The following is a 19,555-nucleotide window of genomic DNA, read 5'->3' on the forward strand; positions in this document are numbered from 1 at the left end:
GCCTCATTTTTAAAAGGATCGATGTTATAGTAACAAGTGGTCCCAATCGGGGAGACTCCATCTTTCAAAGGGGTCCGAGTCCCTTTCAGTGGGACCTTCCTCTTCTTTAGACAGGAGGCCGCAGCGAGAGTTCCTTTCAGAAGTGGTTTTCGATGGTTCAATTATTTTCTAACCATATCTTAATGGAAAGATTCCCTTTTTAAATTTACCTTACTTATCCCTCCTGGATTTCTCTTCCATTACACATCGCATTATTAGTACCTGTGCTGCATCAATAATGTGTTTAGATAATCCCTAATATCCTTTTGGCAAATATTTAGGCTTATGAACCATATCGGGGCCCACAGCTGTTCAACAGGAAACTGGTCACAAAAGAAAAGGACGTCATCAACGGAAAGGACTAAACAGTTCTTGTACATTGTACATTGTAGACCAAGGTTATTATTAATGGACTCAGTTAGTCCTGTCTTACACGCAGTCAGTGACGGGACAGTCAGTGTACACTGTAGGAATGCAGGAAACACAGCGGCCATTTTGTGCATGGTCCCCACAAACAGCAATGTGATAATGACCAGATAATCTGTTCTTTTGGATGAGGGATGAATATCGGCCAGGACACCGGGGCGATCTCCCCTCCTCTTCTTCAAAATAGCACCATGGCATCTATTGCGTCCACCTGAGAGGGCGGACGGGGCCTCGGTCTAATGTCTCAACTGAGAAACGGCACCTCCGACAGTGCAGCACTCCCTCGGTACAGCACTGGAGGGTCAGCCTAGATTTTGTGCTTAAGTCCCTGGAGTGGGACTCGACCCCACAACCTTCTAATTCAGAGGCGAGAGTGTCACGGCTGGGAGCTGTGGGACCAGGAGGGGATTAAAGAAACTCACATTGTTGCAAGCATGAAAGGGTTAACACGCACAGTAATTTGAGTCTTGGCTCCTTCACTCTCCACTGCTCCAGTAATGTCTATTTTCCTTAGTTAATTCAACCTGCTGCTTTTTCTGGATTATACAGGAGATTCACTCAGTCGCCCTGGGCACAAATTAATGAAGCTATAAGATGCAATAGAAAGAGTTCATCGGTGTTGATAAACTGGATTTAAGCCTTTGTTTCCCAGTTTCTCCCATTGACGGTTAAGTCGTCTGACAGCCTGATCCCAGCAGAGGTCACGACCCCTATCAGCCACCTCTTTTCACTCACACAAAAGCTGCGGATGCTGGAAATCTGAAATAGAAAGAGAAAATGCTGGAAACACTCAGCGGGTCAGGCAGCATCTGTGGAGAGAGAAACAGAGTTAACGTTTCGGGTCGATGACCTTTCGTCGGAACTGGAAGATGTTCGAGACGGACAGTTTTTAAGCAAGTGCAGAGCCGGGGAAAAGCGGGTGAGGAGGAGCAGGATAAAGAACAAAAGGGAAAGACGGCACCTCTGACAGTGCAGCACTTCCTCAGTACAGTACTGGGGTGTCAGCCGAGATTACGTGCTCGAGTAGGGCTTGAACCCATGACCTTCTAACTCAGAAGCAAGAGTGCTACTACTGAGCGAAGGCTGCTGAGGAGAAGGAAGGAAGGAAGGAAGGAAGGGAGGGAGGGGAAGAATTACAGGAGAGTGAGAGAATTGCTGTGCCCAACACTTTTTCCTGAAGACAGTGTCCCTTTAAATTGAAGGCCTCTTGCTGCTATTTCTGGATACAGAATCTATGAGCTCGGTGGTATGAATTTTAGTTGTCATTTTCCTTTATTATAAAGCATAATGCAGTAAAAGAAAACAAGGAACACTAACCAGAACACTAGTCTCTTGGTATCAAGGTAATGCTCACACATTTGGAATGCATCATTGCCTGAAACTCTGTTTGTTCTGAGTCCTTTACATTAGTTCTGACCTTTTTCTCTGCTCTTCACTGCACTGACTACGCACAGCGTTAGAAAATAATTTTCCTAACTGTTCCCAGCAGTTTTCTGAGCCACTTTCTCTTCCGTAAGTGCTTTTGTCCCTCGTCTCTCGGGTACTGGCTGTTACCTTCTTAATGAATCACATCGTAAGCACCATTTTAATCTGATGTTGCAAAAATAAATCGGCGTCAATCCAGTGTTGGATCACAGCACTCATTGACCACAGCTTTCTGGATGGGAACATGCCTTTGCTGATTTACAAGTTACAAGCTTGCAACTGCAAAATGCTCCCAATCACTTCCTGCATCAAAAATTTTCTGCTTCAACTAATTTGAATCCTTGTGTTCAAATCCCTCCATGGCCTCGCCCCTCCCTATCACTGTGACCTCCTCCAGCCCTACATCCCTCCGAGATCTCTACATTCCTCTAATTCTGGCCTGATTTCCTTAGCCCCACCATTGGCGGCCGTGCCTTCAGCTGCCTAGGCCCTAAGCTCTGGAATTCCCTCCCTAAATCTCCACCTCTCTCTCCTCCTTTAAGATGCTCCTTAAAACCTACCTCTTTGACCAAGCTTTTGGTCGCCTGTCCTAATATCTCCTTATGTGGCTCAGTGTCAGTAATTGTTTGATAACGCTCCTGTGAAGCGCCTTGGGATGTTTTACTCCATTAAAGGCGCTATATAAATGAAAATTGTTGTTTTTGTTGGGCGATCGATTATTTGTTGCTTTCACTTCCACCCCTGGTTGCCCAAGAAGATGATGGTGGGCCTTTTCCTTTGAGCCATTGTTTCTACAACAGAGAAGCTCACTGGGCTGCTTCAGAGGGCATTGAGAGTTCAGCACGTAGTGTGGGACAAGAGTCACGCGTAGGCCAGACCCCAAGGAGGGGGTGGGAGGATCCCTTTGCTGAAGGGTATCAGTGACCCAGTCGGGTTTTCGTAACAATTTAGTAGCTTTCACGTCATTTTTTATGGCGGCAGCCCACCAATTAACAAATTTACTGAATTCAATTTTAGGATTTGCGACAATGGGATTTGAACTCATGACCTCTGGTCCAATACAGTAACCACTAAAATACAGTAACCTAGAGGGACTTGGTCGTCCATCTCTGGGGTGTGTTAAGTATAAAATGCTAGGGTCAGGGTTAAGGATTAGGGCTAGGGTTAGGATTAGGGTTAAGGCTGGAGTTAGGGCTAGGGCTAGGGTTAAGACTGGAGTTAGGGCTAGGGCTCGGGTTAGGGTTAGGATTAGGGTTAAGGCTGTGTTAGGGTTAGGATTAGGGTTAAGGCTGTGTTAGGGTTAGGATTAGGGTTAAGACTGGGTTAGGGTTAGGATTAGGGTTAAGACTAGGGTTAGGGATAAGGCATTCTGATTGCTATCTGCTGACCCTTCCTGGAAGTTGGGTGTACTTGGATTTTGAACGAAGACAGGACCGATCTTGGCTGTAATGGTACCACACAGATGAAGAGCCTGTTGAAAGTTGTGTCAAGCTGATATATGAAGACTGGACACTCAGCAAGATCCTGGAGCCCATTGGTGCCAGTGGAACTGAGCCCCTTGCACAGACTATAAGAGGAAAGATGATCCCTGGCATAAAAAACTGATAAGGCAAAATAAATGGTGTAGAGAAACCCTCCTGGATGCCTTTCTATAAAAAAAATTGAAACTCTTATAGCACAATAAAAAGAAAGACCTTTGCCAGCTTTTCACATTTCTGTGCTAATCATTTTTTTTTTCAAAATCTCTGAATGGATATTTTCGGGGTAATTGTAGCTGTTGTAAGTGGCAGTTCGTTTGGTTGATCTCCGGTTCGCTGATGGCCTTTTTGTGGTTCAGTCTTCAGTCCCCGCTCTTGTGGGCTTCGCTACAAAAATGACAAGTGGCCGTGTGCAGAGGGACTGAAGTGACTTTCGGGTTGAACAGGGAGAAGTGAAGGAGGGAGCCTGGGTCAAGAGGAGAGCTTAGAATAAGAGGAGTGCCGAGTACCAGGGGGATCCAGATGAAAGTAGCACCTACAATTTGGCATCAATCTTTCCTCAGTGACAAATTTGCCTCAAGCACCAACTTGGGTCAGATTATATGTCATCAGGAAAATTATTGCAAGACTAACCTTCCTGAGAAAGAATTTAGTTCACAGTTTAAGTCACAGGCGAGAATAGCATCACAATTCACAAGCATGCTTACCAATCTAATCTAAGGGTTAACTTCTATTTACTTTTCTGTTGGCACACACATAACAAATGACCAAACCTTTTCTGTCCAATTCCATTTTACAGATAACAACATGCATGTGTCCTCCCAGTGTGTGCTGAACTGTGACACAACAGTGTGTACCATCCACAGGATGCACTGCAGCAACTCGCCAAGGCTTCTTCGAAAGCACCTCCCAAACCTGCGACCTCTACCACCTAGAAGGACAAGGGCAGCAGGCACACGGGAACAACACCAACTTCACGTTCCCCTCCAAGTCACACACCATCCCGACTTGGAAATATATCACCGTTCCTTCATCGTCGCTGGGTCAAAATCCTGGAACTCCCTTCCTAACAGCACTGTGGGAGAACCGTCACCACACGGACTGCAGTGGTTCAAGAAGGCGGCTCACCACCACCTTCTCAAGGGCAATTAGGGATGGGCAATAAATACCGGCCTCGCCAGCGACGTCCACATCCCATGAACGAATAAAAAAAACAATAGAAAAGTTTCGTAGGGAACAAAATAGGTTATGGTTAGGGATGGGGCTATGTTCAGGTTTAAGATAAAGGTTAAGGTTAGGGCAAATTCAAGGCTTTATTGTCACAACAGTGCTGAGAAACTTATTTGGAAAAGAGAAGGCTGTGAGGTGATCTAATTGGAGTTTTCAAGATTACGAAAGGAACCAATTCACTGCGGTGAAGGGTTTCAATTACAGGACTTGAGTTAAAAATGAGTAAGTTCGGAGCATGACATGCAGCAAAGGGCTTTCGATCGATGGGCAATAGTTACGGAAAAATTACTAGAAGGGTAATTGAAGCAGACAGTAGAAATGGGTTCAAAGGACAGAGAAGGGATTGGGGGTCTGGTGAGAAGTTGGGTCGATGGAGTTGATGTCTTTCTTACAATATAATGGTGACTTTCCCTCCTTGTCCTGTTGGAGACCAGCATTTGATTTCCTGATGAGGAGATCAGTTTTGGATGAGAAAAGAAAGAAAGAACTTGCATTTATATAGAGCCTTTCACACCATCGGGACGTCTCAAAGCACTTCACAACCAATTAATTACTTTTGAAGTGTAGTCACTGTAACAAATTTTTGCACATCAAGGTCCCACAAACAGCAAGGAGATGGATGACCAATTAAACTGTTCTGGTGATGTTGGTTGAGCAAAAATGGGTCAAACAATCCCTTTCTTGTATGTGTGTCTTGTGATCTCATAATCTAGCAAAAAGGGCCAGGCTTGTTGGGCCAAGTGGCCTTTTCCTAAATAATCTTATCTTCTTAATAGAGGGGCAAAAAAAGCTCTCTGTGCAGCACTTACCCCAGTGAGGGGCTGATTGTACCACTTCTGATGGCAGAGCAGATGAAGGAACCTGGTGGTCCTCTGCTGTATCCTGTGTCAACCCACAGTTATATTTTCCAACGAGCTGAAGGAAGGGACGCTTCATGTGACGTTATGTGACATGATGACCTGCATTCAAGTACCTATTGTTTCCTTAATAGATGTATTTCCTTTAGGTGCCCCTGTCCTGAAGGTGGTGAGTTCAAACAGTGAGTATGTGCAGACACTATAGACCAAGTCTTGTATTATCTTTTATTGATAACCCCACACATGCATTTTCCAACTGGGGCTACCGAATAAGAACAATGTAGGGAAACGCATAAACAAAATTTTGCACATCAAGGTCCCACAAACAGCAAGGAGATGGATGACCAATTAAACTGTTCTGGTGATGTTGGTTGAGCTAAAATGGGTCAAACAATCCATTTCTTGTATGTGTGTCTTGTGATCTCATAATCTATCAAAAAGGGCCAGGCTTGTTGGGCCAAGTGGCCTTTTCCTAAATAATCTTATTTGTTCTCCAATTGGAAAGACCAAGTCCAATTGTAGTGACCCTACCACCTTGACTGGAACCAACCAGCGCAAAACAGACCAAGTACTGAACCCAGAACCTTTCCTCATTTGTTAAAAACATAGGAACAGGAGTCGGCCATTCAGCCCCTCGAACCTATGCCGCCATTTAATTAGATCATGGCTGATCTGTATCTCAACCCCATTTACCTGCCTTTGCTCCATGTCCCTTGATAACTTTACCTGACAAAAATCAGTTTTGAAATTTTCAATTGACCCCCAGCCTCAACAGCTTTTTGGGGGAGAGAGTTCCAGATTCCCACTCCCCTTTGTGTGAAGAAGTGCTTCCTGATATCACCCCTGAACGGCCGAGCTCTAATTTTAAGGTTCTGCCCCCTTGTTCTGGACTCCCCCCACCAGAGGAAATAGTTTCTCTCTATCTACCCTATCAAATCCTTTAATCATCTTAAACACCTCAATTAGATCACCTGTTAATCTTCTACACTCAAGGGAACACAAGCCTCGTCTATGCAACCTGGCCTCATAATTTAACCCTTTTAGCCCCGGTATCATTCTGGTGAATCTGCACCTGCACCCCCTCCAAGGCCAGTGTATCCTTCCTGAGATGTGGTGCCCAGTACTCCAGATGCAGTCTAACCAGAGCTTTATATACCTACAGCATAATTTCCACTGCCTTCTATTTTTTGGCTCAATACCACATTGGGCTGAGCACTTACTCATTGAGCCATGTGGCACTTTCTCTTGTCCTTGAAGAAGCAGTCCAACCATCTGGAGCCGACTCCAAAAGACTTCACAATCCAGCAATCTATCTTACATCACTCGTGTTGGGCACAGACTTTTGAATAAATTTGTGTTATTTAACAGGCCCTCATTTGCATAATTTATTCAGCGGTGGGGACTGGGCCTAATTTCCTGTTCTGTTGAGTCCTCATAATGCTTGTTAAAAAAAAAACTACATTTTAATAATTTGTCAAGGGACCGGTCTAAAGTTTCAGAACTGTGACTCACCGACCCTATCAAGTTATAAATATATTTTCAACTTGGCTTTTTCGACTGTTCCTCGAGAGGAGCCCATTACCAGGCTCTCGTTGTGAGGCTGCACGACGGAATTTACCTGTTTAATTTCTTCCCCTCGCCCTCTCCTCTCATGCTGCCGTTCTGTAGTTGCCCGCAACATGCCAGCACTCGGGCCCACCTCGCACGCCAGCCTGGGCGAGGAGGCGCAGCTGGGCGATTTCACCTCGGGCGGGCCGTTTGCTGATGTCACTGTGCTTCAAAGAGTAGTTCGAGGGCATGAAATGCTTTTGAGGTGTTATTCTGGAAGGTACCACAGCAAAGCCCGATCCTTTGCCCAAGAATCGGAGAGATTACAGTGCTGAAAGAGGCCATTTGGCCCATTGCGCCTGTGCTAGTGCTAGCTATTCAATTCAGGCTGTCCACTCTAATCTGATTTTCCTGCCTTACTCTGTATCCTTCTACATTCTTCCTTTTCAAATGCTTATCGAATTTTCACTTAAATGATGTTACAATCTCTGCCTCAATAAGGGCTTGTGATAACGCAGTCCATATTCTAAAAACCCTGTGTGAATACATCTCTCCTAACTTCCCCCGTCAGTTTTCTAGTGATAATCCTCAGTCTACCCTTAACCAGCTTGATTCTATTGGTAGCATTCCAACTTCTGAATAAGAAAGTTGTACATTCATGCATTAAGTATGAAATCTTGATTGACAATTCAGTTCCGGAGGGCGTGCTGCATTGTTAGAGGCACAGTAATTTTTTTTATTATTCGTTCATGGGATGTGGGCATCGCTGGCAAGGCCGGCATTTATTGCCCATCCCTAATTGCCCTTGAGAAGGTGGTGGTGAGCCGCCTTCTTGAACCGCTGCAGTCCGTGTGGTGAAGGTTCTCCCACAGTGCTGTTAGGAAGGGAGTCCCAGGATTATGACCCAGCGACGATGAAGGAACGGCGATATATTTCCAAGTCGGGATTGTGTGTGACTTGGAGGGGAACATGCAGGTGGTGTTGTTCCCATGTGCCTGCTGCTCTTGTCCTTTTAGGTGGTAGAGGTCGCGGGTTTGGGAGGTGCTGTCGAAGAAGCCTTTGTGAGTTGCTGCAATGCATCCTGTGGATGGTACACACTGCAGCCACTGTGCGCCGGTGGTGAAGGGAATGAATGTTTAGGGTGGTGGATGGGGTGCCAATCAAGCGGGCTGCTTTGTCCTGGATGGTGTCGAGCTTCTTGAGTATTGTTGGAGCTGCACTCATCCAGGCAAGTGGAGAGTATTCCATCACACTACTGACTTGTGCCTTGTAGATGGTGGAAAGGCTTTGGGGAGTCAGGAGGTGAGTCACTCGCTGCAGAATACCCAGCCTCTGACCTGCTCTTGTAGCCACAGTATTTATATGGCTGGTCCAGTTAAGTTTCTGGTCAATGGTGATCCCCAGGATGTTGATGGATTCGGCGATGGTAATGCCGTTGAATGTCAAGTGGAGGTGGTTAGACTTTCTCTTGTTGGAGATGATCATTGCCTGGCACTTGTCTGGCGCGAATGTTACTTGCCACATATCAGCCCAAGCCTGGATATTGGAAGAGACATTAAACTGGGACCCTCTCCACTTATTCTGGTGGGTGTACAAGATCCCATGGCACTATTTGAACAGCAGGGAGCTCTCCCAATGTCCCGGTCAACATTCCTCACTCAATCAACACTACCATAAACAGGGTACCTGGTCATTCATTTGTTTGCTGTTTGTGGGACCTTGCTGTGTGCAAATTGGCTGCCTTGTTGGTCTACATAACCACAGTGACTGGACTTCGAAAGAGCAATCCATCGATTGCAACACACTTTGGGATGTCCTGAGGATGTGACAGGTTCTATACAAATGCGAGGTCTTTTCTTCTTTATGCCCTCTTGATGTGACGACCGGTGGAAACAATTTTTCAAGAGAGAGATTAGAGGCGAGAACTCTGGCTCGCTCTCCCCTGCTCTCCCTATCCCAAGAGCACTCAGGCCTATTACCGCAGACCAGGCAACTCACTGTGGACCCAGAACTGGAACTAGGGCCTTTGTGACTTTGTGTGATTGGGCCATCAGGCGAGTTGGATCACCGATGCATTCGTGCACAAGTGCCTTTGACTCCCTCTGTGAGAGTGTTTGGGTAAGGATGGCCTTCTCAAAGGAAAGGCACATCACTCAGCGCATAGATTTGTTCTAGAAATGTTCTTGTTTTCCCAGGAGCATAGAAGCTGCCAAGTAACAATTCACTGTGGTGAAAAACTTTAATTTCAAATCGATGAATAATAACACTGGGAGTTCGGAAGTTATCAACAATATCTGTTGAATCCGTTATAATTATATACACATTTACTGTTGTAGCAATAATGATAGAATAATTACAGTGTAATTATATTAGGGAATTATTGGCTTTGTGTTGCCCAGCAGGGGGTACAGACTGGGGGCTTGATAATCCCCTGTTCTGGTGCTATTGCTAATTTTGGCACAAAGTCAACACACACGTCACAGCATAGAATTAACTCCAGTTTAACGCCAGTAGCACTGAGAGGATCTTGTACAAAACAATCCACACACACACCACACAGACACATCAAACACACACAAACACGCATCGAACACTCACACACACATCAAACACACACACACCCCACACATCAAACACACACACACCACACACATCAAACACACTCACACACACATCAAACACACACACACACACACCACACACGCATCAAATACACACACATCAAACACACACACCACACACGCAAACATCAAACACACACACACCCCACACATCAAACACACACACACCACACATCAAACACACACACACCACACACATCAAACACACACACACCACACACATCAAACACACACACACCACACACATCAAACGCACACACATCAAACACACACACACCCCACACATCAAACACACACACACCACACACATCAAACACACACACACCACACACATCAAACACACACACACACCACACACATCAAACACACACACACACCACACACATCAAACACACACACACACCACACACATCAAACACACACACACACCACACACATCAAACACACACACACACCACACACATCAAACACACACACACACCACACACATCAAACACACACACACCCCACACATCAAACACACACACACCACACACATCAAACACACACACCACACACATCAAACACACACACACACCACACACATCAAACACACACACACCACACACATCAAACACACACACACACCACACACATCAAACACACACACACCCCACACATCAAACACACTCACACCCCACACATCAAACACACTCACACCCCACACATCAAACACACTCACACCCCACACATCAAACACACACACACCACACACATCAAACACACACACACACCACACACATCAAACACACACACACCCCACACATCAAACACACTCACACCCCACACATCAAACACACACACACACCACACACATCAAACACACACACACCCCACACGCCAAACACACACACACCACACACATCAAACGCACACACACACCCCACACATCAAACACACACACACCCCACACATCAAACACACACACACCACACACATCAAACACACACACACACACCACACACATCAAACACACACACACCCCACACGCCAAACACACACACACCACACACATCAAACGCACACACACCCCACACATCAAACACACACACACCACACATCAAACACACACACACCACACACACATCAAACACACACACACCACACACATCAAACACACACACACACCACACACACATCAAACACACACACACCCCACACATCAAACACACACACACACCACACATCAAACACACACACACCACACACACATCAAACACACACACACCACACACATCAAACACACACACCACACACACATCAAACACACACACACCCCACATGCCAAACACACACACACCACACACATCAAACACACACACACCCCACACACATCAAACACACACACACCCCACACACATCAAACACACACACACCCCACACGCCAAACACACACACACCCCACACATCAAACACACACACACCACACACATCAAACACACACACACACACCACACACATCAAACACACACACACCCCACACGCCAAACACACACACACCACACACATCAAACGCACACACACCCCACACATCAAACACACACACACCACACATCAAACACACACACACCACACACATCAAACACACACACACCACACACATCAAACACACACACACACCACACACACATCAAACACACACACACCCCCACCATCAAACACACACACACCACACACATCAAACGCACACACACCCCACACATCAAACACACACACACCACACATCAAACACACACACACCACACACACATCAAACACACACACACCACACACATCAACACACACACACACCACACACACATCAAACACACACACACCCCACACATCAAACACACACACACACCACACATCAAACACACACACACCACACACACATCAAACACACACACACCACACACATCAAACACACACACCACACACACATCAAACACACACACACCCCACATCCAACACACACACACCACACACATCAACACACACACACCCCACACACACATCAAACACACACACACCCCCACACCCAAACACACACACACCACCACACCCCAAACACACACACACACCCCACACATCAAACACACTCACACCACACACATCAACACACACACACCACACACCAACCCACACACCCCACACATCAAACCACACACACACCCCACACACAAACACACACACACCACACACATCAAACCCACACACACCCCACATGCCAAACACACACACACCACACACATCAAACACACACACACCACACACACATCAACACACACACACCCCACACGCCAAACACACACACACCACACACATCAAACACACACACACACCCCACACATCAAACACACTCACACCACACACATCAAACACACACACACCACACACATCAAACACACACACACCCACAACACATCAAACACACACACACCACACACACACACCACACACATCACACCACACACCACACACATCAAACACACCACACCACACACATCAAACACACACACACCACACACACACCACACACATCAAACACACACACACCACACACATCAAACACACACACACCACACACATCAACACACACACACCACACACATCAACACACACACACCACACACACACACCACACACATCAACACACACACACCACACACATCAAACACACACACACCACACACATCACACACACACACCACACCACACATCAACACACACACACCACACACATCAAACACACACACACCACACACATCAAACACACACACCACCACACACATCAAACACACACACACACACATCAAACACACACACACCACACACACACACACCACACACATCAAACACACACACACCACACATCAAACCACACCACACCACACACATCAAACACACACCACACCACACACATCAAACACCCACACACCACACACACACACCACACACATCAACACACACACACCACACACACACACCACACACATCAAACACACACACACCACACACACACACCACACACATCACACACACACACACCACACACATCAAACACACACACACACCACACACACACCACCACACACATCAAACACACACACACAAACACACACTCAACACACACACACACACCACACACATCAAACACACACACACCACACACATCAAACACACACACACCACACACATCACCACACACATCACACACACACACCACACACACACACCACACACATCAAACACACACACACCACACACATCAAACACACACACACCCACACACACACACACACCACACACATCAAACACACACACACCACACACACACACCACACACATCAAACACACACACACCACACACATCAAACACACACACACCACACACACACACCCACACACAAACACACACACACCACACACATCAAACACACCCACACCACACACACACCACACACCACACACACCCCAACACACCACACACCACCACACACACCACACACATCAACCACACACACACCACACACACACACCACACACATCAACACACACACACCACACCACATCACACACACACACACCACACACATCAAACACACACCCACACCACACACATCAAACACACACACACACCACACACACATCAAACACACACACCACCACATCAACACACACACACACCACACACATCAAACACACACACACACCACCACATCAAACACACACACACCACACACATCACACACACACACACCACACACATCAAACACACACACACCCACACACATCAAACACACACACACACCACACACATCAAACACACACACACCACCACATCAAACACACACACACCACACACATCAAACACACACACACCACACACATCAAACACACACACACCACACACATCAAACACACACACACACCACACACATCAACACACACACACCACACACATCACACACACACACCACACATCAAACCACACACACACCACACACATCAACACACACACACACCACACACATCAAACACACACACACCACACACATCAAACACACACACACCACACACATCAACACACACACACCACACATCAAACACACACACCACACACATCAACACACACACCACACATCAAACACACACACACCACACACACACACACACCACCACACATCAAACACACACACACCCCACACATCAAACACACTCACACCCCACACATCACACACACCACACACCCCACACACCACACACCACACCCCACACACAACACACACACACCCCACACACACACCACCACACCCCACACACAACACACACCCACCCCACACCCAACCACACACACCACCACACCCACACCACACACACACACCCACACACATCAAACACACCACACCCCACACACACACACACACACCACCCACACCAAACACACACACACCCCACACATCAACACACACACACCCCACCACACACACACACACCCACACATCAACACCACACACCCCACACACACACCCACCACACCCACACACACACACACACACACCACACACATCAAACACACACCCACACCACACACACACACCACCACACATCAAACACACACACACCCACACACAACACACACACACCACACACATCAACACACACACACCCACACACACACACACCACACACCACACACACACACCACACACATCAAACACACACACACCACACACATCAAACACACACACACACCCCACACATCAAACACACACACACCACACATCAAACACACACACACCCCACACATCAAACACACACACCCCACACATCAAACACACACACACCACACACATCAAACACACACACACCACACACATCAAACACCACACACACCACACACATCAAACACACACACACCACACACATCAAACACACACACACCCCACACATCAACACACACACACCACACACATCAAACACACACACACCACACACATCAAACACACACACACCACACACATCAAACACACACACACCCCACACATCAAACACACACACACCCACACATCAAACACACACACACCCACACATCAACACACACACACCACACACAAACACACCACACCACACACATCAAACACACACACACCCACACACATCAAACACACACACACCCCACACATCAAACACACACACACCCCACACATCAAACACACACACACCACACACATCAAACACACACACACCCACACATCAAACACACACACACCCCACACATCAAACACACACACACCCACACATCAAACACACACACACCCACACATCAAACACACACACACCCACACATCAAACACACACACACCCACACATCAAACACACACACACCCCACACATCAAACACACACACACCCACACATCAAACACACACACACCCCACACATCAAACACACACACACCCCACACATCAAACACACACACACCACACACATCAACACACACACACCACACACATCAAACACACACACACACCACACATCAAACACACACACACCCCACACATCAAACACACACACACCCCACACATCAAACACACACACACCACACACATCAAACACACACACACCACACACATCAACCACACACACACACACACCCCACACATCAAACACACACACACCCCACACATCAAACACACACACACCCCACACATCAACACACACACACCCACACACCTCAACACACACACACCCCACACATCAAACACACACACACCCCACACATCAACACACACACCACACATCAAACACACAAACCCCACACATCAAACACACACACACCCCACACATCAAACACACACACACCCCACACATCAACACACACACACCACACACATCAAACACACACACACCACACACATCAAACACACACACACCACACACATCAAACACACACACACCACACATCAAACACACACACACCCACACATCAAACACACACACACCCACACATCAAACACACACACACCACACATCAAACACACACACACCACACACATCAAACACACACACCCACACATCAAACACACACACACCACACACATCAAACACACACACACCACACACATCAAACACACACACACCCCACACATCAAACACACACACACCCCACACATCAAACACACACACACCACACACATCAAACACACACACACCACACACATCAAACACACACACACCACACACATCAAACACACACACACCCCACACATCAAACACACACACACCACACACATCAAACACACACACACCACACACATCAAACACACACACACACCACACACATCAAACACACACACACCCCACACATCAAACACACACACACCCACACATCAAACACACACACACCACACACATCAAACACACACACACCACACACATCAAACACACACACACCCCACACATCAAACACACACACACCCACACACAAACACACACACACCCACACATCAAACACACACACACCCCACACATCAACACACACACACCCCACACATCAAACACACACACACCACACATCAAACACACACACACCACACACATCAAACACACACACACCACACACATCAAACACACACACACCCACACATCAAACACACACACACCACACACATCAAACACACACACACCCCACACATCAAACACACACACACCACACACATCAAACACACACACACCCACACATCAAACACACACACACCCCACACATCAAACACACACACACCACACACATCAAACACACACACACCCCACACATCAAACACACACACACCCCACACATCAAACACACACACACCACACACATCAAACACACACACACCACACATCAACGCACACACACACCACACACATCAAACACACACACACCACACACATCAAACACACACACACCACACACATCAAACGACACACACACACCCACACATCAAACACACACACACACCCACACATCAAACACACACACACCACACACATCAAACACACACACACCCACACACATCAAACACACACACACACACACATCAAACACACACACACCACACACATCAAACACACACACACCACACACATCAAACACACACACACCCCACACATCAACACACACACCCCACACATCAAACACACACACACCACACACATCAAACACACACACACCCCACACATCAAACACACACACACCACACACATCAAACGCACACACACACCACACACATCAAACACACACACACCCACACATCAAACACACACACACCACACACATCAAAGCACACACACACCCCACACATCAAACACACACACACCCCACACATCAAACACACACACACCACACACATCAAACACACACACACCACACACATCAAACACACACACACACACCACACACATCAAACACACACACACCACACACATCAAACACACACACACCACACACATCAAACACACACACACCACACACATCAAACACACACACACCACACACATCAAACACACACACACCACACACATCAAACACACACACACCACACACATCAAACACACACACACCACACACATCAAACACACACACACCCACACACATCAAACACACACACACCACACACATCAAACACACACACACCACACACATCAAACACACACACACCACACACATCAAACACACACACACCACACACATCAAACGCACACACACACCACACACATCAAACGCACACACACCACACACATCAAACACACACACACCCCACACATCAAACGACACACACACCCACACACATCAAACACACACACCACACACATCAAACACACACACCACCACATCAAACACACACACACCACACACATCAAACACACACACACCACACACATCAAACACACACACACCACACACATCAAACACACACACACCACACACATCAAACGCACACACACCACACACATCAAACGCACACACACCACACACATCAAACACACACACACCACACACATCAAACACACACACACCACACACATCAAACGCACACACACCACACACATCAAACGCACACACACCACACACATCAAACACACACACACCACACACATCAAACGCACACACACACCACACACATCAAACAGCACACACACCACACACATCAAACACACACACACCCCACACATCAAACACACACACACCACACACATCAAACACACACACACCACACACATCAAACACACACACACCACACACATCAAACACACACACACCACACACATCAAACACACACACACCACACACATCAAACACACACACACACCACACACATCAAACACACACACACCACACACATCAAACACACACACACCACACACATCAAACACACACACACCACACACATCAAACGCACACACACACCACACACATCAAACACACACACACCACACACATCAAACACACACACACCACACACATCAAACACACACACACCCCACACATCAAACACACACACACCACACACATCAAACACACACACACCACACACATCAAACACACACACACCACACACATCAAACACACACACACCACACACATCAAACGCACACACACCACACACATCAAACAGCACACACACACCACACACATCAAACACACACACACCACACACATCAAACACACACACACCACACACATCAAACACACACACACCACACACATCAAACACACACACACCACACACATCAAACACACACACACCACACACATCAAACGCACACACACACACCACACACATCAAACGCACACACACACCACACACATCAAACACACACACACCACACACATCAAACGCACACACACACCCACACACATCAAACACACACACACCACACACATCAAACACACACACACCACACACATCAAACGCACACACACACCACACACATCAAACACACACACACCACACACATCAAACACACACACACCACACACATCAAACGCACACACACCACACACATCAAACACACACACACCACACACATCAAACACACACACACCACACACATCAAACACACACACACCACACACACATCAAACGCACACACACACACACACATCAAACGCACACACACCACACACATCAAACACACACACACCACACACATCAAACGCACACACACACCACACACATCAAACGCACACACACCACACACATCAAACACACACACACCACACACATCAAACACACACACACCACACACATCAAACAGCACACACACCACACTACATCAAACACACACACACACACACGCAAACACACACACCACACACATCAAACACACACACACCCACACACATCAAACACACACACACCACACACATCAAACACACACACACCACACACATCAAACACACACACACCACACACATCAAACACACACACACCACACACATCAAAAGCACACACAACACACACACATCAACGCACACACACCACACACATCAAACACACACACACCACCACATCAAACACACACACACCACACACAGCCAAACACACACACACCACACACATCAAACACACACACACCACACACATCAAACACACACACCACACACATCAAACACACACACACCACACACATCAAACACACACACACCACACACATCAAACACACACACACCACACACATCAAACACACACACACACACCACACACATCAAACACACACACCACACACATCAAACACACACCACACATCAAACGCACACACACACCACACACATCAAACACACACACACCACACACATCAAACACACACACACCACACACATCAAACACACACACACCACACACTACATCAAACGCACACACACA

General features: G+C 46.9%; 1 long non-coding RNA gene across 1 annotated transcript in view; it reads right to left on the reverse strand.

Moving 5' to 3' along the window:
- Positions 1–418: 418 nt before the first annotated feature.
- LOC137304310 (uncharacterized) overlaps positions 419–19,555 on the reverse strand; it is an 83,733-nt gene continuing 64,596 nt past the window's right edge. Inside the window, exon 2 of the long non-coding RNA XR_010958552.1 lies at positions 419–1,224. This is a non-coding gene — a long non-coding RNA (uncharacterized lncRNA). The remainder of the gene's footprint in view (positions 1,225–19,555) is intronic.

The sequence above is a fragment of the Heptranchias perlo genome, chromosome 37, assembly GCF_035084215.1.
Source record: "Heptranchias perlo isolate sHepPer1 chromosome 37, sHepPer1.hap1, whole genome shotgun sequence".
Classification (NCBI taxonomy): Eukaryota; Metazoa; Chordata; class Chondrichthyes; order Hexanchiformes; family Hexanchidae; genus Heptranchias; species Heptranchias perlo.